General features: G+C 42.4%; 5 non-coding genes across 5 annotated transcripts; 3 read left to right on the top strand and 2 right to left on the bottom strand.

The window, feature by feature from the left end:
- Window positions 1–595: 595 nt before the first annotated feature.
- Window positions 596–668, top strand: TRNAR-UCG (transfer RNA arginine (anticodon UCG)). Its single transcript has one exon. It is a non-coding gene; the product is annotated as a tRNA-Arg (tRNA).
- A 5,069-nt stretch (window positions 669–5,737) lies between these two features.
- Window positions 5,738–5,819, top strand: TRNAS-AGA (transfer RNA serine (anticodon AGA)). Its single transcript has one exon. It is a non-coding gene; the product is annotated as a tRNA-Ser (tRNA).
- A 313-nt stretch (window positions 5,820–6,132) lies between these two features.
- TRNAR-ACG (transfer RNA arginine (anticodon ACG)) lies at window positions 6,133–6,205 on the top strand. Its single transcript has one exon. It is a non-coding gene; the product is annotated as a tRNA-Arg (tRNA).
- A 1,347-nt stretch (window positions 6,206–7,552) lies between these two features.
- TRNAM-CAU (transfer RNA methionine (anticodon CAU)) lies at window positions 7,553–7,624 on the bottom strand. Its single transcript has one exon. It is a non-coding gene; the product is annotated as a tRNA-Met (tRNA).
- A 1,121-nt stretch (window positions 7,625–8,745) lies between these two features.
- TRNAW-CCA (transfer RNA tryptophan (anticodon CCA)) lies at window positions 8,746–8,817 on the bottom strand. Its single transcript has one exon. It is a non-coding gene; the product is annotated as a tRNA-Trp (tRNA).
- Between the last annotated feature and the right edge of the window lie 13,310 nt (window positions 8,818–22,127).

Consider the following 22,127-nt stretch of genomic DNA (forward strand, 5'->3'; position numbering starts at 1 on the left):
CCTCTTCGCTTTTCCTACACGGCCTGTTTAGGATTCAGCTTTCTCGGGTCTAAGTCAACTATAACACTTCAAATTGAAGTGCGCTTTCCAAATTACGTAATTTTGTGGCTATTACCTCCTCTCCCCAACTTTTGGTCCTATTTGAATTTATGTGTTGAGTTGTTTTGAGTGGGATTTCTGGAGTGCACAAAAGTGAATTCTTGTATTTCATCCACAGTCTTTACCTGAAAGCACCGCAAGGCAGCGGAGGTTCCCTCAGTGTATAAAGCAATCCGGCTCTATCTTTTCCTCTCCTTCAGCTCTCAGCTCGAGCGTTCCTTCCCTGCGGTGGCCTTTCTCCCCGATTCCCATCGAAAGATAAAGCACTCTGTTATTAGTTATTGCTGCTTTCATAGTCCTCTCCTTGGTAGTTACGTCGGTTGTAACTTTACAGTATTTTCGACAGTTAGTTGCAATTTGTTTCCCCCATTAGACGGTAAGAATTTTGAGGAGTTGGAAATGCTTTCGTTTGCAATAATAATTTCACTGTTGCAATTATAGTTGAGATTATTTTCTTTGAACAAATTTTCCAAACAGAGGTTTGGCACCGGGAAGGGACCACGTGGCCTAATGGATAAGGCGTCTGACTTCGGATCAGAAGATTGAGGGTTCGAATCCCTTCGTGGTTGCTTGCTTGTGAAATTTTTGCTTCTTGAACTTCCGTGGAGATCAATCTCAATAATTAAATTTTCTTACTTAAAGTCGGTAATCGGAAATCTCCTTTTCACTTTAATAGTTTTATACTCCATGCATTTCCTCTCCACACTCTTTCCTTTGTTTTTGTTTCTTTTCTTCCGTCCAGTGTCTGCTCTTCTCTGTCTCTCCACAGTATCCACCAAACAGTCGGTTCTCGTTTCTCTGAGTCTGCTCTTCTCAAAATCGGGTCAGCGGACCAGTGGCAACATCCGGGAGCTTCTCGGAAATGCAAACTTGCCCAGCCAGTCCCCGTTCCCTCTCAGCACTACACTTGAACTACAGAATTAGAATTTTGAGGGTGGAGCTCAGGAACCGGGATTTCAACCAGCTATCCAACTGAGTCCTATACACACTCGAGTGTGAGAACCATTCTGGACCTTATAGGCTGCACATAACGTCTCTCAAGTTCTTCCAGCCCACTCGACAATGGTGCAGACACCTCAGACACTGCCTTTCATGATTTAGGGCCAACTACCTGCATTTTTTTTTTTTTCCCTTATAGGTGCAGCTTGCTTCCTTGGAGATGGGGTTGATTTATTTATCTTTACAACGAGATTTCTCCATTGGGCACTTTGTCCATCAACTTAGTTTAGTTTTTGAATGTACCTATTTTTTTTTATTGAGGCATAGTTGGTTTAAAATATATTAGTTTCAGGGGTACAACATAGTTCAAAATTTTTATGGCTTATACTCCCTGTAAAGTTATAAAATATTGGCTATATTCCCTGTGCTATACAAAATATCTTTGTAGCTTATTTGTTTTATACACAGCAGTTTGTACCTATCTGCATTCTAAGATTGTTATAACAGGGCAAATGTGAAGCTGCCATAGAAACCCGAGGAAAGTCTGGGCAGCAGGCAAAGGCAAGAAAAGAGTCAACAAATGTGACAAACTACCTTCTAACAAATGTAGGAAAATGGTAGAAGACTCATCATTTGCAATCCTTAGAGAAATAATAGACTCAGGCAAAGAGCATTAATGATCTTAAAACCCTTAGGAAAAGGTTATTGGGAAACAATATGTGCGTGGTGTCAAAGTTACACCCCAAGATTATTTGCTAGTTGCAAAGAGAAAAAGAAAGAGCCCTGGGGACGCTATTTTATCTTCACCATCAGTGGGCTATGCTGACAAGTTCCTCCTGATGTGAAATACTGTATCAAGTACACAGTGTCAAGCCCACAATTTTTAACATGAATCTAATGTAAACAATCTGAACCAATCATTTAGACTTAACTTCTAGTTTAGAGTAGAGGAATAAACTAAAAGTTGCCATGAGGAATCAATGAGACAAATTCAAAATGTGGGATATTCTAGAAGAGGCTTGGACTTTGTAAAAAGTCAATGTCAAAACAATAACAACAACATCAACAGAAATCTGGGAGACTGTTCTAAACTAAAGGGAACTAAGGAAACATTACAACCCAAAGCAATGAATGAACTTTGGTTGGATTCTGGTTAGAGAAAATGGCTCCAAAAGACATATCAAAGAAATTTAAATAAGGACTGGATATTAGATGTTTCTATAAAGAATTGCTAGATTTTTTTAGTTACGATAATGGTATTGAAGAGAAAAGTTAGAAACTTACACTCAGCTAAAAATAACTCCATGCTTGTTTCACTTTTGTGAAATACACTTGCTCTGAGGAGAAAAACAGAAAAACAGGATGACCTAACAATTCAATGTAACTTTAAAATGTTTTGCTAAAAAATGGAATATTCTGCACCTGTTCTTGTAAGTTTCTGTTTGGAAACTTCCATTCTCTGTAAACATGTGCACTATAAAAGTAAAGCTCACCCTAGTTCGGGGCCCAGAACTCTGGAGCGTTAAGGCCCAGAACGCTGGAGCGTTAGCTCGTCTGGTGCTGCTGACTTAAACTTGAGTTCTCCAACCCTCCGAGTGTGGTGCTTGGTTTCTCGAGGGACCGATTTCTTCAACAGTATTGTTATATGAGATGTGTTTAGATGATACATGTTTATATATATATGGTATGATGTGTCATGATGTCTGCAAATGAATTTCGTATGATTCAATAGAAAAAGGCAGATAAAACTAATAGGTCAAAATATTAACAATTATTGAATCTGGGTGATGGGTATACAGATAATTCCCTATTCTTTCAACTTTTTTAAATGTTCGAAAATTTTTATAATAAAAGTTTAATTAAAAAAAAAAAAGGGTAGACAGAAGCTCTCCTGTTTAAACAAAAGCCCTGACAGAAGAGCACAGGGCTCCTACGATAGAAAACAGAGGGCAGCATCAAGAAACCAGCACCATGTGAGGAAGGGCAGATCTTTCTTGCCTCAGGAGTCCAGGCTCCCTTGAAAGAGTAGCCAGCAAGGGAGCTAAGAGGGTTAGATAGATGTCTGGGATGAGGGCCTCCTATGCCATTTGTGATCTTCCCTGCAAGCCACAGAGTAATTTTAAAGATTTTAAAGGACAAGAGGAACCCAATCTGCTTTGCATTCTCAGATGAACACAGCAGGTAGTGCTGACATAGCCTTACCTACATAATGTGCCCTAAACTACATCTCTGGTGTTATCTCTTGGTGCCCCTCCCAGTACCCCTCCAAAATGCAATGTTCCTGCCAAACAGCAGTTTCTTCCATTTCTGTCATATTCTATGAGGTTTAAGTCTAGAACACCACTCCCCTCTCCAGTTTGGCTCACTCCAACACATCCTTCAGATCTGAGTTTAAATACAATTCATTCCACACATAATTATTGTGTCCATTTGCCCATTCAGAGGTAATGAAGATATAACTGGAACATTTCTTCATGGAACTTGCAGTCTAATGAGTGACTCTCCAGGCAACCACCTAAGATGTTCATGATTGGGATCTACACTCTTCCTGTGGGCTCTTCCAGCACACTGGACATCTCACTTGTTGCCGAGACCAGCTCGGCGACTCGAGGTGAGTGATGGGTGCCACAAGCTTAAAGAAAACACAGACACAGATTTAAGAGAAAGATGGGACCGGGGGACTCAAGACCTCTAGCATCAAGAGCCTTGCTGATTGATCCCAGGTTGCTTTTATTGAGTTCTTGGCATAGCCTAAGGGTCTAACACTCCCATTTTAGTCCCACAAACAAGGTTATCTTTGAAATAAACAAAGGCCTCACATGACTGGGGCAATGATCTTTGTTTGCCTCCTGGGTCCGATTTGAGCAGGGTGTGGATCTGAGCTGGGCGTGGAGAGCAAAGCAGCCCTGGGGGCAGGAGACCTCTCTCAGAAGGATTAAGGGTCTGTGCCCCACCCCTGTTGGCCCCCTGCGACTGTGGCTGTCTTAGGTTGTTCCTCCCCTGAGGAATCTTACGCGTCTCTGGCTAACCAGCCATCCTCCGGGGCCAAACAGGGTGATATGAGGTGTGCAAGTGAGAAAGGGGCTGCGCCCCCAGAGAGCGTCAATATTCTGTTTCCACGGTAGCCTATGCCCCCATGGTCTCCATGCCCAGCACCCTTAGTTCCTCCACTGCTCAAGCAGGACATTCTGCATCCAGTCACTCGGCCCACATACTTTAATTACTATTAGTAACATTTACAAGGTTTCAGAAAGACTTCTGAATGTCTTCCCACAACTTGTCATACTAAATGGTAAATGTTTACTCCTGTAATTGTTTACTCTAGAAATTCCTCAGAAGAGTGGCCATATTTTTCTTGATCTCCACTGAATGAGCAGCACCAAGCAGCGTTTGGCGTGCAGTTGTGCCCAGAATGAAATTTTGGAAACGATGAAGAAATGAGTGCATCTGTTTAGGGACGGTGGACCGGAGGCCAAAAGACTTCCAGTAAGTTTTTGCAAGAACTCCTATGAGAAACTGTAAGAACCTGACCTAAGAAAATGTGTCTGACACTTAGGAGGAAGAGCCAGAGTTGAGAAATAATTAGAAGGTTGAACGAAAGATCTGGAAAACTGTGGGCTGTGGAGAGAGAGTCAGAGAGGATGGATAAAGGGAGGTCTAAGTCTATGGTTTTTGGTACCTGCGTGCTCCTGTCAAAAATGTGGGCTGTTGGAGGAGGCTCAAGTTTGGAGGGAAAGGATGGAGCATTCATTTGGGGTTGTATTGTTTTTGAGATGCCCATGGACATGCAAAAAGAAATAACTAGTACAATTGTATATTCTGGAGCCCAGAAGAGAGGTCTGAGCTGGAGATAATTTTCAATCCATCAGCACATAAGCAGTGGTTTATCTATCATGCCCTGTCCTTCTTTCTGTTCATGGAATAGAGCTGTTGATGAAATACAGAATCTTCTGCTTGCACACTAATACACCCACACGCATACACGTACAGATAAGATTGTGATAATGGTCTTGTAGTTTCAGAAAAGTGGGGATCCTGGGGATCTGTTCTTGCCTTGGAGGTGGTCTTTGCAAATATTTTTTAAACATTATCCACAGAGTATCAGATAAATTTGTTCTTCTTCTTGGAGAATAGGTTCCATGCAACTAGATGGATTTGATTCTCAGAAATATTTTCTACTTTCCTATTTTATTCAAAAATAGAGTATCTACTGGTTTCAAATATTTTGAGTTTCACAAAGAGATAAGAGATAGGGTTTCCTGGGGAACATATCAATGGATCCTCATTCTGGTTTTAAAAATGTTTTTTTAAATTCTCGTTTTAAAATGATGGTTACAGTAGCTGCTGACTTTTGTTGAGCCCTTACTATATTCCAGGCACTAGATTAAATGTCTGCAGACCTGTGAGGAACAGCTTTGTCAGATTATTTATTGAGGATAAACTTCCTACTCCAGCAAAAATAAGATGAATTTTGAAACTATTGCAGCATATGGTGATTTGCTTTCTAGAAAAGACCAAAAGAGCATTCACATTTTACACGTGCCAGAATTTAAGTTGGTTGACTCTTCTTCAGTGTCATCAACTATTAATAGAGCTTAGCTTCCTTTGCTTTGCCCTTTTTAAGCATTAAACACTAAGATGGTTTAGAATAAATCGTATATAGTAACATGGAGAGCACTGGAAAAAACAGCCCTTGTGAGTAGTCGTGGCCGAGTGGTTAAGGCGATGGACTAGAAATCCATTGGGGTCTCCCCGCGCAGGTTCGAATCCTGCCGACTACGGGTTGGCCTTTTTTTTTTTTTTTAACGTATTAAAATCTTCTCTACCTAATCGGATTAACTTTCAATTTCAAGATACTTTTTAAAATATTAAACATTCTCTCAGACTTTTTACAAGTTCTGAGTTCTCATAGACCACGAAAGAATCATATTGCATGAGTGAGAAGAAGGAACCAATAAGACTTTTTTATTTCAGTTCTAAGGTTTTGAGGTTCGCAAGCTGAAAGGAAAGATTTCACACGTTCATACTTAGAGCAACAGTAATACCGCCACTTCCTTTTTCTAACAGTGTCAAGTCCCCCAGTGCGCGGCAGGGGGGCCAGTGGCGCAATGGATAACGCGTCTGACTACGGATCAGAAGATTCCAGGTTCGACTCCTGGCTGGCTCGGCATTTTTATACTTTTATACAGCTCTTTTAAGTTTCACAAAGTACCATCTCTCCCAGGCCTCTGCATTACATTTTTTTAATTTTAAAAATTTATTTTATAATATCACTTTATACAAAATGACAAAAATGTAAATAAATAGGTTTCAGCTTCTGTACTTTTCTTTTACAAACACACTTTTTCTTCAAATCACATTGCTAAACTGATTGTTTTTGAAGCTGACGAATGTCAGTTTAGATGTCTGAGGGAGACTTAAAAGAGGGAAGACCTTTCGAATGCATCATTCTTTGAGAGTTAAGATTGGAAGTCTCACAAAGAGAAGATTTCTGGCTAGCAATTTTTTCTTCTCTCTTTTCTTAAAATTTAGTTTCTTAGAGCAGTTACTGGTTCACAGCAAAATTTGGAGGAAGGTACATACACCTTCGCACATGCATAGCCTCCCCCGTTATCAACAGCGCTCACCAGAGTGGGCACATTTGTTACAACTGATGAATCTACTATGGACCAAAGTCCATAGTTTTCATTACAGTTCGCTCTTGATGTTCTACATTCTACGAGTTTGAACAAAGGTAGAAGGACATGCATCTATCGTTATAGTATTACGCAGAGGATTTTCACTGCCTGAAAAATCCTCTGTGCTTTGTCTATTCATTCTTCCTCTCACCAACCCCTGTAACCAATGGTCATTTTACTGTTTCTGTAGTTTTGCCTTTTCCGAATGTGATGTATTGGAATGATACAGTACGTAGCCTTTTAGATTGGCTTATCTCACTTAGTATGCCTTTAGGGTTCCTCCATGTCTTCTCATGGCTTGGTAGCTCATTTCTTTTTAATCCTGAATAATATTCCATTGTCTACATGTACCACAGTTTATTTATCCATTCACCTACTGAAGGGCATCTTGGTTGCTTCCAAGTTTTGGCAATTATGAATAAAGCTGTTGTAAACATCTGTGTGCAAGTTTTTGTGTGGACATAAGTTTCAACTCCTTTGAGTAATTTAACAAGGAGGGCAATTGCTGGATGGTATGAACTGCCAAACTGTCTTCCATAGTGGCTCTAACATTTTGTACTCCCACTAGTAATGAATGAGAGCTCCTGATGCTCCATCTCCTCACCAGCGTTTGATGTTCAGTGTCCTGGATTTTGGTTATTCTAATAGGTGTGTAGTGATATCTCATTATTGTTTTAATTTGCATTTTTCTCAAGACATATGCTTTTCATATGCTTAAAAAGTGGGCCAAAAGACCTCAGCAAACTCCTCACCAAAGGGGATGTACAGAATACAAATTTTCCTAATAAGCTCTCTTTACTCCCTGAGGTCTCCTCGGGAGGAAAAGCAACCAACTCTAGCAGAGGATGGTTTCGATCCATCGACCTCTGGGTTATGGGCCCAGCACGCTTCCGCTGCGCCACTCTGCTGCCGGTACTTCATTTCTCGTGGTTAGTATTCAGCTTTTTTTTCAGACTTGCCTTTTTTTTTTTTTTTTTTAAATCTTTCCCACCTGCAGAATTAAATGTTCTCGGGCTCTCTCTCTCCCTCTGTTTCTATCTCCATTTTCCTTCCCCCAGACCAGGAATCTCTCTTTTGTAATGTGATGACCAAGGGCCTGAACTATTAAGAACAGGGTTAATAAAATATGGATAAAGATTATTTTGGATACTCTTCCCTGATGCACAAAGGCATGCTTAGATGTAATGTCTGTTACTGTGTACTATGTGAACGTGTACATTACATCTATAACAAAATATCTGCGGATATTCCATATATCATGGTTTAAAGTCATTTTAAATTATACAAAATAATAGGCTCTGATGAAATAAGCATGCTTTCCCTTTCTTCCACGCTGTAATGTGATGGTTCATAATCCGTTGGAAGGTTCTCGAGTTCCAGTAAGAAAAAATGCACATTCCTGTACAATTTTTTTAACATAGAGGTTAGAGGGTTCACGGGACTTCTACCCCAGAGGATTAACTTTCTCTGATGTAATGGTTCATTTCCTCTAGTCTCAATTTGGCAAAACAAACAAAAAAACTATGTTCAGGTTTTCTGCATCTAGGAATGAACTGCTTCCGTGGTTTGCAGGAGTAGGGGAATTGCAGAGAGACAAGAATCTGCTCGCTACGTAAGCTCTCTGGCAAGGAAAATCTGACCCAGGTGTGAAGCAAGTGAGCTTAGATCACCCACTAGAACGTTGTTTGAGAAGATCTGCTAAGCTTCTGACGGTTGGAGAGAGATGTGGGTGAGGAGATGGGTCGGAGAGCACAGAAGTGAGCGTGGAGAGAAGGCTGGGAGTTAGCGAAGAGCGAAATACAGAACGTTTGCAATGAAAGAAAAATGTCTTTTGCAATAAAAGAATAAAAATGTCTTTATGGGCCCAGAAATAAACTCCTCAAACACAGTAACAATAGTGTATACCTGCCTATTTACCTTCTAAAAGTATTTTAAGGGCATCGAACTTTGAAGAGAGCAGGGAAGACATCTTTTTCTTCCTCTAGGTTTCACTTCTTGGACCAGTACACTCCGCAGACACTAAAACAGTTGACCCCGACGTGATTTGAACACGCAACCTTCTGATCTGGAGTCAGACGCGCTACCGTTGCGCCACGAGGTCCTACAAGAGCCCCTTGCTCCTTTACCTGTCAACCTGATCTATGAAATTAATTGTCGGTACTCAGGGAAGACCATGCAGCTGGAGGCAAAATACTGCCTGGTGACCTCCTGGATCAAAACGCGGTCCATCCAATCACTTCCTGATTCTCTCTGCCTCCAAATTGCTTCTATTTTCATTGCTTCCTATTCTATTTCATTCCTTTTCTTACCTAGTTTTCTCCATATACGTCAAAAATAGGCGTTTGGGGCAGTTTTTTCGTTTTTGCCTTTTTAGAAATAGTAGACATTCGGTTTACACTCGGGAGTTTTGGGTTGGAGTAAGAGTAACACTCAGCGTCCTCCTCCCCCCCCCCCCCCCCCAAATCAGGGACGCTGACCAGGGTTTTGAATTTGTTTCCAAACTTGATGGTAGATTAACCACATATTAATGTTTGCGTGAAATGAATTCACCCGGGGCCGGCCGATTTAATTGTGTAGGACCCCATCTGCGAGACAACGGGGTCTCCTCACACCCACTCTTGTCCTTGGTTGAAATGATCGATTGCATACTGCGAGAGTTCTTCCGAATCTGATCACTGGATCTGAAACTGCCCCTGAGAGAAGCAAGAAATCTTTTTTTGCCGGAGGAAGCAAATGATTCTGGCACCATGGTTTGACTGGTTAAAGCGCCTGTCTAGGAAACTGCACGAGGGTTTGGAATTTCAATGAGATTTTTTATCTAAATAGTGAAGAGGTCGCTTTGAACTCCTAGAAAAAGATATTCTGAAAAATGAATCCTGAGCTCTGGACCCATTATTCAAGATTAAGAAAAGGAAACTTTAATTTTCAGAGACAGGTGCGTCTGTTTTACAGTAGTGGATCATTTTCCAGAATGTCCTGTCCAGTAGTCTCAAAAAAGGCAAACTACCTCTTTGCCTTGCTTTTCCTAGGCTAGATGCTGCATACTATACATCAGCATCTAGTATATCATGTATTTTACTTACATATTTATTTATTACTTATTAAAAGTAACTAAACTAAAAGCTAAGGCACAGCCTCTTTAGGGGCCGTCTGAAAGGTCAGCTTGCCCTCCACGTAACCAATCCCCTTCCGTTACCATACCTGCTTCACCACCACACCATGGCTACAGCTCCCTGCTAAGAACACCAGGAAGTTTACCCAAAGGGGTGGTGGCTTCTCTAAGAAATCAGACTCCCAGAGTTGATGTAAGTCCCTCCTTTTGGTTGCGGATCCCTGTGACACAGAACACATGGTAAATTATTTTAGCAGAGTCTTGTTATCAAATTCTGTATTGTAGTGTATTGTTATCAAAGTCTGCTTCCTTTTCTTCTTGGAAATACAATTGTCTTGGTCTGTTTGAGATGCTATCACAAAAATAGCTTAGACTAGGTGGCGTAAACAAACAAACCAAAAAAAAAAGTTATTTCTCACATTCTGGAAGCTGGGAAGTCCAAGATTAAGGCATCAGAAGTTCAGTATAGCTGAGGACACAGGGGCCAGGGAGTCCTCTGGGGTCCCTTCCACAAGGACATTAATCCCATTCATGATGGTTCCACCTAATCACCTCCCAAAGGCCCCACCTCCAAATACCATCACATGAGGGATTAAGTTTCAACATATGAATTTTGGGGGACACAAATATTCAGTCTAAACTACATTTCCCAGCCTCCCTTGCAATTAGATACCGCCCTGTGCCTGAGATCTGAACAATGGAATGTGGAAAGAATTGTAACCATCCAGTTTGCAACTTTGAAGCTTAACCCAGGAAAACCTCTCATGGGGGTTCCTCTCTCTGTCCCTTTGCCTTTCTATCTGTCAAACACAGAGGCCTCCAAGGTCCTCGCTTCCAGACTCACATGACAGTCTCTCAGCGACCATGTGAAGACCAAACAGAAAATCTGCACTAGGTGCTGCCTGAGAGAAAAATAAACGTTTATTGAGGTGAAAAACTGAGATTTCTGGGATTTATTTTTTTATTTATTGGTTTTTATGGATGCTACAAGACAACTGGTGTCACTAATACATCACTAACATAATAGTGTTTTACTGTCCCATGTTTCAGTGCTGAACTCTAGGTGTCATAATTACATCTTTCTCATAATACACCAAGTGATAAGATCTCAGGAGTCATTAGTACATGCATGCTACACACCTGGCAGAATATACACAAATTTCTCCAAAATTCCAAAAATTATTACCTCATTAATAATGTATAATTATTTTGTAAACTAATTTAGGATTCTTTCTGCACTTCACTTCCTCACCCTATAAATCCAAGCTGGGCAAAAATATAGAAACGTGTAACTAGAGATTATCATAATAAGTGAAGTAAGTCAGAAAGAGAAAGACAAATACCATGTGATATCACTTCTATGTGGAATCTAAAATATGACACAAATGAAGCTATCTATGAAACAGAAACAGAATCATGGACATAGAGAACAGACTGGTGGTTGCCAAGGGTGAGGGGGCTGGAGGAGGGATGAAGGGGGAGGTTGGGGTTAGCAGATGTAAGCTTTTATATAAAGAATGGATAAACAATAAGGTCCTGCTGTATAGCACAGAGAACTATATTCAATATCCTATGATAAGCCAGAGTGGAAAAGAATATTAAAAAAAGAATGTATGCATGTATAACTGAATCACTTTTCTGTACAGCAGAAATTACACAGCATTGTAAATCAACTATACTTCAATAAAAAAATCGATCAAGAAAAAAACAAAGCTTTGTACACATTTAAAAAAATTAGAAATATAGAAACGGGTAGTAGTCCTCTACAAATGTTTTGCTCTCCTAAAAATCTCATAATGTGGACTTCATTTTAGGTATGACTTTATTTTAGACTGACTTTTCAATTTCTTCTGACTCCAATCAAAGTAAATACCTTTCTTAAGTGCCCTTTCATTTCCACATTCATTTCTCACTGGGCTATTGAGGCTCCTGGTCATCCCAGGCAGTGGTATGCTGGGAAATATTTAATAACCAGCTCTGCAGGGAAACACACTATTCTGGTATAGATTTTCCCACCATAGCTGACTCAAGCTACAGCTGTGAAGTCACTGAGATCATAGAACGTTGAGCTAGGTAGAGACAAGTACAATTGGCTCCTGCAAGCCAGTACAAGCTGGCTCCGAGGTCTAGTCTATCTTTGCTCAGCAGTAATGACAAGAAGAAGAAGCTAATATTTGTTAAGCACTTACTATGTGCCAGAAAACATTTCTCTGAATTTTCATATGGTGTTACAAAATTATATTCAATCTTCTCAATATGTCTGTGAGGTTGGTGTTAAAAACATTAAAAAAAAAAAAATCCCAAGAACTGGAAGCTAAATGCTAGGACCACTTGAACACAATGCTTTACAGTATCAACAATAATCAGACAAGGCCACTCTGTTTCCTATGATAGAACAAGTTGGAGGCAGGATGCCTCCATAACTATGTCTGAAACAGGAAAGAGATGAGGACACTCTGCAGTCACAGAGATAAGTAAACCCATCCTCTCCAGCTTAACAGAGTGACTGTGCTTTCTGACCAGCAACAGCTCCAGCCCAACTTTAGTCCTCCTCCCTTCTAGATAAAAATTACTGAGATACCACTCACTGAATTGCCTTGCCTTCTGACAACATCCAATCCAGAACTGATGTCTGATTTCCTCACACCTTCCTTAGAATAATAAGCTTCTCCCAACTCCCTCTTAGCTAGATGCCCAAGATTCCTCCAGTGTGCTCTTTCCCTGAACCTAACTTTGACTACAAGCATATTCCTGGAGGTTTTTTGCTCAATGGACTTGAACAGTGTCTGTAACCTCACTTTTCAAGAGAGAAAATTAAAGTTTACACTTAAGAGTCCTTAGGGAGTCTGTCTTTTGAGTTCCGATTTCATATCAGAGATTGCCTTACCAACCTACAAGGTACAGATGGTCTGGGCCGTATTTAAAAAACATTGTCAGAGAGAGCAAAATGAGCTGACTGACAGTATAAGGACACACAGGATGGTAACGCAGAGATTACCAATAGCAAGAAGGTGTTATTGCTCCTAAAGATGGAGGGACAGTGGAAAGAGGGGGCATCAGAGCACAGAGCCGGGGCTAGAACAGAGGATGCCCCAGGGGTGAGCAGCACGAGCTGGGTGCCAGGATCTCCAGTCTGAGAACAGATGCAGCTGCAGCAGAAAACACTACAGGAAGCAGAGAGATGCAGATATACTCTGGCTTCTGCCTTCCTCCCGCATTCCAATCTTTTGTCAGTCCTCCCAGTGGCTACACCTACCCAGAAGCCAGAGGGGAAGGGAGCCTGGGAAGAGCAGTTCCTTGCAGCACAGAGCAGAGCAAGAAAAGGGTAGGGGATGAAGCTGACAACAGGCAACTTGACTGACACAATATCCCCCCAGCTATGATCAAAGTATGAAATCTACAAAAGAAATTTTTGTTTTAATAAATCTATAAATGAATCTCATTAGAGTTTGCCCTTTGGACCAATTCCTTTTAGCATGCAGGTACATTTATAAGAAGTCTAGTGTAACACACATTTACATTTTATATGTATTAGAAGTGTCTAAGTTTTATAGACTATTACAAATATTCCACTAAATAGAAAAGTTTTCCTTTTTAAGATATAAGCGTCTAGTATGTAAAATACACACCAGATCCCAGGTAAAGAAATACTAATAATTCACTTACGAATTTTGATTTGTATTAAATATAAAGCACTTTAACAAAGAGGCCATGATTAAAGGTGAGTTTCTTCCTTTGCTTTATTTGAGTAAATCACTTCCCAATTTTTCTGTAGAATTGTAAAACAAGGCCTCGGGAAAAGTTTCAATGATCAAGTCGTTCGAGTCAGCAAGCATGGTCCTTGGGCCAAATCTATCCCATCACCTGTTTTTGTACCACTCACAGCTCTTTTTATATTTTTAGATGGTTGAATGTAAGTGGAAAGAAGAATATTCTGTGACACATTGAAATTATATGAAATTCAAATTTCAGTGCCCATAAATAAATAAGGTTTCACTGGGACACGGCCATGTCCATTCACCTATGGCTGCATCACAGGAGTAGTTATGATAGAGACCACATGGCCTGCAAAGCCAAAAATATGTAATATTCGGCCTTTTACAGAAAAAATTCCGGATCCCTGGTGTAGGCGAGGAACAATTTTTCTCTACCCTTCTCAGATCTTTTGGCTGGTCTAACAATCAAATTGATACAAGACAGATTAACAGGAGAGGAAGAAATTTAATTTGGTATATATGGAAGCCTCTTAGGTATAGGACCTAAGAAGTCACTGAAGCAGGCTGTTTATGTTCCTTTTTAGACACATAATTATCTGTGAAGATTTGGCAAAAGAAAAGGGGTTTTGCTTGGGGTAGTGAGGCAGGTTAATAGCAAAGCAGGGAAGGAAGAGGCAAACAGAAGAGAATGCAAGCCTCAGAGAATAAGTAATTTATGGCCTCTTTTACAAAGATCCTGCCATGAACAGCCCAGACATCTGAGTCAAGGAGATAAGGGAAAACCTAACTTCTGCACTCTAGCCTCTGTACCTTGCCCCTGCCGAGATAAACATAGCTATAGGCTCCCAAAAAAGCGCAGGAACTGGTTTATAAAAGGGGAAACTTTTCTTTGTTTCAGGGCTCAGTCTTTGGATGTGAGTCCACTGGGCCTGTACCGGTACAATAAACATTGCTTCCTGTATTGCCAGCCTCGGTGTCCTGCCTACCTCTGCAGATTCCTTCAACAGTAGCAAATTAATGAAGAAGTAACAAAGTTTGTGTATACAGCTTTCTCCGCCTCCAATTCCCTGTTTCCGAAAATAAGGATGCCCTCCATCTTCTGGATATAGGGAGGATAATTTCCCATGGAAGCCTTGTTTCTGAGAAACAAAGGAGGGTCAGAGTGTTCTTGTACTGACCATTTCTCAAGTAACATTAACACAAAATAATCAATATGCCGCCTTAGCACATTTTGGGGAAGGTGTAGGCAAGAAAATAGTAAGAAATGTTAACCCTTGTGTTTATCTTTTTGCATCAGAAAACTCTGCACAGCCTCATGCCAAAATAAAATGGTTCTTACAGCATTAATATGAAGAGTTATAAGTGCATTTTTAACTTTCAAAATCATTTTAAAATATTCATCTCAAAAACTATAATTTGAAAGTAAATTTTTGAGTCTCAAAATCCTGCCTTTCCAGTAACAAAGCAGAGCCCTGCAGGACTTGGGCATAACGTTTTTGACACGACAATAATCATAGTATAATTCTTTTCAACCTCGTTTCAACCTGCAGGTCCTAGCCCATTAATGGGTTGTAAAATTAATACACTGAGTAGTGACCAACATTTTTAAAATATCAAATAGAACAAAAAGGTATAAGAGTAAACGGTATCTATATAAGTATAGATAGTGTTGATTCAGTGAAATTCGTCTAGGGGAGCGGATTCGTGATCTCCGGAAGAAAAGAATTTCTCCTCGGGATCAACAACAAGTCGTTGCTCAGGTTTAAGTCACAGAGTAACAGTTTATTAAGGTGAGAGAGTACAATAGCTTCTGGCACAGACACCAAAAGGGGCTGGAGAGACCCACGAAGGGGTCTTACATGTGTGCCTTATATACCCTAAAAAGAGAAGTTAATTATAACTCCCACCTCCCACCTAAAGAGTTACTTCTTTCTGTAAGAATTTACGAGAGCAGTGGACTAATTATTGAAAAAAAAAAAAAAAAAACAATGTCTTAGCCCGAGGATTGATTGTTCCCCAGAAGGGTCGTGATATGCATCAGAACAAGAAATTTCTTGACTCAGCGATCTGTGACGTCCCAGGCAATCATTTTAATTTACAATTAAGATTACGAAGGGGTCACAAGAATCACTCCTAGAGAATGAAGGAGCTTAAATCACAGTTTCCAGTTCTTCCGCCCTTCCCCCGGCCAGGTCAGTCCCTGAAACTCTCAGTGTCTTGAGCTACAATATAAAATGTATTTCTTACTGTGGATCACAGTTAAAAAAAAAAAAATTCGAGATTACGTTAGAACAAAGATGTAGGAACCTAGAGGACTCCGCTTCGGGAGGGGCTGAGGCAGACCCACTGGGTAGAAGGGAAGCCGCGCAGGTTTCCGGGTCCTGCTGGGTGTTCTCGTGACTGAGAGGCCCACAGGCCCCAGGACACCTCGCCAGGATGCAGAGGAAAGACGCGGGGATTTGCGGGGTTCCAGGCCGAGAAACCAGGGCACAAGGAGGTAGAGGCAGATTTCCTGGGTAGACATCACTTGAGAGCCGGCGACTCTTCCCAGTACCTGGACAAGACAGAGATCTTCTCTTCATGCCGAAACTGAGATACAATTCCGAGAAAACGGGGAGCCCCCAAATGAATTGATAAAGTCCTGAGTCAACTAAGACAAAGCCCAGTGACTCAGATGTAGCCTGATTTGGCTAAGGTCCGGCCATTAAGCAGAAAAGTGCTGGGGACTGAAATATACCTCAGTTTATATATTAAATAAACGTACAGATTTAACTCCTGAGTTTGTGGCCTACAGAATCCAAACCTATTCACGGGACGGACCTTCTAAATCTTTTATGTTCTTGCGGGAAAACAACAAGTCTTCCAGCTCTTGGGCTTCAGCACTGCACAGCCCTTGGCTTGCCTGCTTATTACCCACTCCTTTCATATTGGTTGCGAGATGGCGACTGTTTCCCAGATACGCAGCACATGCACTGATGCATATTGGCCACCAGGGGGCGGAAAAGCCTAAAGATTATTATCAGAAGTAAGAGGTGGCGGAAGCGGCAGCAGGAGACATGGGGGGAGGGGCTAGAGCCAAGGAGGGGGAGAGGGAGGGGGAGGGAGGAAACCGAAAGAGAAGGAAGGTGGGGGAGGGGAGAGTGGGGAGGAGGAGAGGTGGCGTGGGAGGGCTGGAAGGAGGGATGTCAGATGGAAAGAGCTGGGGAAAGGGACAAGCAAGTCACTGAAGGGAAAAAATAATTTTCTGGACAGCAGTTAGTGACGTTTGTACGGGAGTTTACATTTTACAACGTGTTGTAGATACTGTATCATTTTCTCCTCACAAAAACAAGCCAGCTGGATAATTCCTAACCACATTTTTTTGTTTGTGTTTGTTTTTGTTTTTGTTTTTTTTGAGGTATAATTTACAGTATTGTATTAGTTTCAAGTGTACAGCAAAGTGATCCAGATTATAGTTAGATAAGTAGATAGATGATAGATAGATGATAGATTGATATAGATTCTTTTTCAGATTATTTTCCATTATATGTTATTACAAAATATTGAGTATAGTTCCCTGTCCTTGTTGTTTATTTTATATATACTAGTATGTATATGTTAATACATTTTATTTTATTTCAACCTGAGATATTAAGGATCAAAAAAAAAGGGGATGCTTTATACATGACAAAATAAAGAGACACATGCAGGAAGGGTGTCAAGAGTAATGGACCTTTACTATATTTTACAGTTTTATTAAATTCATTTCTGTGGTAATTCTGAAAAACTGTCACCCAAGGGTCTTCATGTCAGAGCTCGGACAGGAGACAGAAGGACAGAGCAGTGCTCAGAACTTAAAAGTCTGCCCTCAGGGAGTCCCCATGCTCGCGAGAGGGAGAGAGAAGACAAAGTAACACATACAATATGTCAGATGGTGACCTAAACGTTATGGAGAAAAATTAAGCACAGAAGAGAGGTAAAGAGAGGCAGGGGAGGAGGAAGTGGTCCGGGAAGGTTTTGAGCAGCTTCCTCACCTGTAAAATGGGACCACAGTCCCCACCTTTTAAGGTTCTGGTGAGGAACAAAGGAGTTACTATAGGTCTTAGCAGGTGCTCCACAAATGTGAGCAGCCCTTCTCCCGCCCTCCCTCTGACTGCTCGCTGAATGATCTTGACCCATCACACAAAGCCCCCCTTGCGTGGATAACCCACCTCTCTCTTAAGCGCCAGGCCTGCCTCTCCCTCTGATGATGTTTCTGTCCAAATGTCCCACAGGCTCCTCCAACGCAGCAGATACTGAGCTGCCATCGCCACCTGCCCTGCTCTTCCTCCTGGCTGCCCTGTCCCAGCAGTGCTACTGCCCTCCCCCGTCACCAAACCATGACTTTGGAATAAGCCAGAAAACCCATTCTCTCTACCTCACCTCCAGCGGGTGCCATTTGTACCCAGAGCTGAGGCTACAGACTTTGCAGGACACAATGAAAATGTGAGGGCCCTTTATTTATTATTTGTTAAAGCAGGGAAAATGCCTTTAAAAGTACTAAAATAAAAAGCTTTTCTCTTTCCTCTACAGTCTGTCTTTCCCTCAACTCATCATAGTGGCTTTTATTTGCTAGTTAATACTGTTCTTAGTAAAGAAAGATTAGATTTTTCATTCTTAACCTGAATTTCACTGTCCATCTTTATAATGTGCAATGTCAGTTTTAAATGCAAGTATCAGAGCATTTAACTCCTGAGTAAAATCACTAGTGACACCATTTGTATTTCATAGCATGTGCATGTATTTCACTCTTACCAGAACAGTGGAAACCATGCACGAAGCTAACTCCACAGCTTTTATTTCCATTCTTCACATGTGTACATTCTGCCAACACACTCTTTGTCTTGTTGATGAATAAGGAAAAACTGACAGGAAAAACAATGATGTGTTACTCTGTCTTTTCCTGACCTTCTATGTCATCATTTTCAGCATAAGTGGTTGACAAATACAAGGAAGTAACACATGAAAGGCTATGACAGGATTGTGTTTCGTAGAACTTCATTGGCTTCTTTTTTGCATCTGAAGTAAAGTTTGGTTCAAAAGGGAAGCATGGCCCCTAGCGGCTGGCAGCACCGTTTCCTCAGTTGCACAGGTAACTTGCTCGCCTTGTACTCACTGTGAATCTCACTGAACTCCCACGCGTTGTGGGCCCCTGGGATTCTGTGCTCATGGGGCATCGCAAAGACAATGACTCAAATGTGATAGGGACCGAGTAAAGGGAGAAATTAGGTAATTAAATAGTTAATCCCACTAGGGGATTGTAAGTAAAGAGAAAAGTATGGGAGACACCTGTAAGTTAATGATCACTCAAGAAAGCAGGTTTGCTTAACCCCAAAACCAAGCAGGCTTGCTTAGCAACAAGACCATGCAACAGAAACATGAGACATGCCCCCTCTCTGCACACATGAAAAACAATAATTTATGGAAAGATGACATTTCAAAGTGAAAGACCCTCATTGTACTGAAACCTAAAATAATTTTTCCATAGTGCCATGACAGTCCTAGCTTCACCATGTAGGGGCAAGAAAACTCCCCTGCCCAACCTGGAGAAGGCGCTGATGATGGAAGCATGGTGTCTACTCAAGAATGAGTAAGAAGGTGGTCTTTTCCTCTCCCCAACTTTTCCTTTGATTATAAAACTGTAGCCCACTGAATTCTCAGGGGCAGCACCCTCTTGCCCTCCCGCTTGTAAGCCTCACAAGCATGCTACTCTAATAAACCACTTCTTACCCATCACTTTGGCTCTCACTGAATTCTTTCTGCACTTAAGCATAAAGGACCGGAGCTCCTTGGAGCCCCCAAAACGCCACCTAGCGGTTTCAAATGGAACTGCCAAAAAGGTGGGCACACTTATTGCGCATATACACTGTCCTCAGGAACATGCCCAGGTGGCGCATTGGATCTTACTTAAAAGACGCAAGTTCAAAGATAAAACTATTAAGAATTTCAAGATGGCAATAGCAGAGCATTAACCCAAGAGTGATGCCCTACTGAGTGCAGATCACATGCCCCTGCACAGGTGACTCACCTCTAAAGCCACCCTAGTCTGCTTACCCTCTCCTGGACTGCCCTCTCCTCTTCAGCTCCCTAGTCTTAGTCCAAGTCACTGGAATCTCTCCCCCCTAGGCTGTTACCATAGTTTCCCTACTTCCTGTTGCCTGTCCTTCATCTATGTTGTCCTGAGATAGACCTTCATAAAGCACACGTTTAATCTGGTCCTTCTAACCCCTCTCCTTTTACGTCCTTTTGTGACAATAAAGTATAAAATTCTAAGCATGGCATCCAAGGCCCTGGGTGAGCCGCCCCTGTCAGCCCTACAATCTCACCTCCTCCAACCCTTGACTTCTGACAAGTAGTCTTTATCCAAGCAAACATTTGACTGATGAGTACTATTGCCAGATTTCACAAATAAAAATCCAGGATGCCCGCTTAAATTTGTCTCATGCATATTTAGGGCATATAAACTAAAAAAATTGTTTGCTGCTCATCTGAAATTCAGATTTGAACTGGGCGTTAACTGTATTAGCCACTGGATCTCTCTTTTTCTTCAAGTCACACCTCAGAGGCCGCCCCCTCCTGGAAGTCTCCCTGGGTTTCCTGTCACTTCCCTCATCACAGCACCAACACATTGCTCTCCTTGGTCCGTGCTGTTTGGCCCCCAGCAGACCTGGAGCCAAACAGCCTGATTTCAAAGTCTAGAGTCACTCTTCTCTAATTGTGACAAGTCATTGAATCTCTTTCTGCCTCACTTCCTGCATCTGTAAAGTGAGTGCAATGAGGATGGTGGTGATGAGGGTAACAGACCCTGCTTCCCAGGACTCTTGTAAGACTCACAAGTTCCTATGTGTGTAAACCACTTTGAAGGATGGCTGGCACATAATAAATAGCAATCATTTGCTGTGGATTCCTGGCCAGCAGGACCTGTGTTTTATCCATTGCACCCCTGGCTCCTAATATACTGGCACACAAATAAGGATTGCTTATTGAATGTATGTATTTGCTTTAAATGCCAACCTAAACGTTGAGAAGGAAGATTATAAAAACCTTTCCTGAACTAAGGCTTTATCCAGGGATCAGGAAGGCTCCTGTTGACGGGGCTATATCCTCCCCAGGCCTCTGGGGGTCCTTCTAGGGCAGCTCCCCACCCTGGCTTCTGCTACTTCCACACCCTCCCTATTTCTAGGCCCTGTCACCTCCCTGGCTGTTCCCGTCTCCTGTCTCAGCAGCTGTGTTTGCTGGATGTGCAGCTCAGTGTCCTGCTCTGCAGGCAGGTGGCTGGTGGGGTACTGTGCACCACCCGCTGCCAAGCCTCTCCTGGTCCAGCATCTGGGCCACGCTCTTCTGCTTCTGTGACTCAGTTCTGACAAACTCCAGAGAAGAAACGTTGCCTGTCACTGAAGCCAAGGTGTTAGAAACGGGGCACACAGGAGAAAGGGGAGATGGGCAGGAACACGTGTGGGAGGTAAGTATAGATACAAGTCTCAGAGAAGGAATAAGAAAACCATATTATTCCTTTCGTGGTATTTTCTGGCCAAATAAACTCTGTCCGGGCAGGAAAAAGACCCGCTGGGCTTGAGCCAACGGACTCTGCTCTGATGTGTGACACTTCGCAGCTGGCCAGAGCTTCGTCTCCTGCCCTCATTGGCTGGCTCATGGGCCCACACAGAAGCAGACTCACCCCCTAACCGGCTGGTCTGACCCGAGGTCCTGTTCCTTGGGGTCCGCGCAGGCAGCCACGGCAACAGGGCAGGCCTGCTGCGCAGCTGAATTGGTTCAGAGGTCAGGCTTTGCGCCCCAGAGACAGGTTCCCTCTGGCTTTGCTGTTCGCTGGCTGAATGACTTTGCTCCATTATTCAGCTTCTCTCAGCCTCAATTTTCTGCAAAAATGGGGAGCATAATACCTCCCTGGCAGGTTTGGTGCAAAGAGAAGGATTGCCGAGACCAGCTCGGCGACTCGAGGTGAGTGACGGGTGCCGCAAGCTTGAAGAAGACACAGACACAGACTGAAGAGAAAAGTGGGACCGGGGGGCTCAAGACCTCTCGGATCAAGAGCCCCGCTGACTCATCCCAGGCTGCTTTTATTGAGATCGTGGGCTTACATTCTCAGGTTACACTCATAAACAATCAAAGGCCTCACATGATTGAGGCAATTATCTTTGTTTACTTCCTGAGTCCGAGTTGAGCAGGTGTGGATTTGAGCTGGGGGTGGAGAGCAAAACAGCCCTGGGGGCAGGAGACCTCTCTCAGATATTGGGGGTCTGTGCCCCACCCGTGTTGGCCCCTCTGCGACTGTGCCTGTCTTAGGTTGTTCCTCCCTTGAGGAATCTTACCCGTCTCTGGCTAACCAGTCATCCTCCAAGGCCAAACACGGTGATATAAGGAAGGTTCTATGCACCACCCCTGTTGGCCCCTGTGCGGCTGTGCCTGTCTTAGGTTGTTCCTCCTCTGAGGAATCTTACCCGTCTTTGGCTAACCAGCCATCCCTCAGGACCAAACAGGGTGATATTAGTCTCCACGCCCCGCACCCTCAGCTCCTCCACTGCTCAAGAATCCCATCGCTCGGCC

Source organism: Hippopotamus amphibius, chromosome 11 (assembly GCF_030028045.1).
Source record: "Hippopotamus amphibius kiboko isolate mHipAmp2 chromosome 11, mHipAmp2.hap2, whole genome shotgun sequence".
NCBI classification, from domain to species: Eukaryota; Metazoa; Chordata; class Mammalia; order Artiodactyla; family Hippopotamidae; genus Hippopotamus; species Hippopotamus amphibius.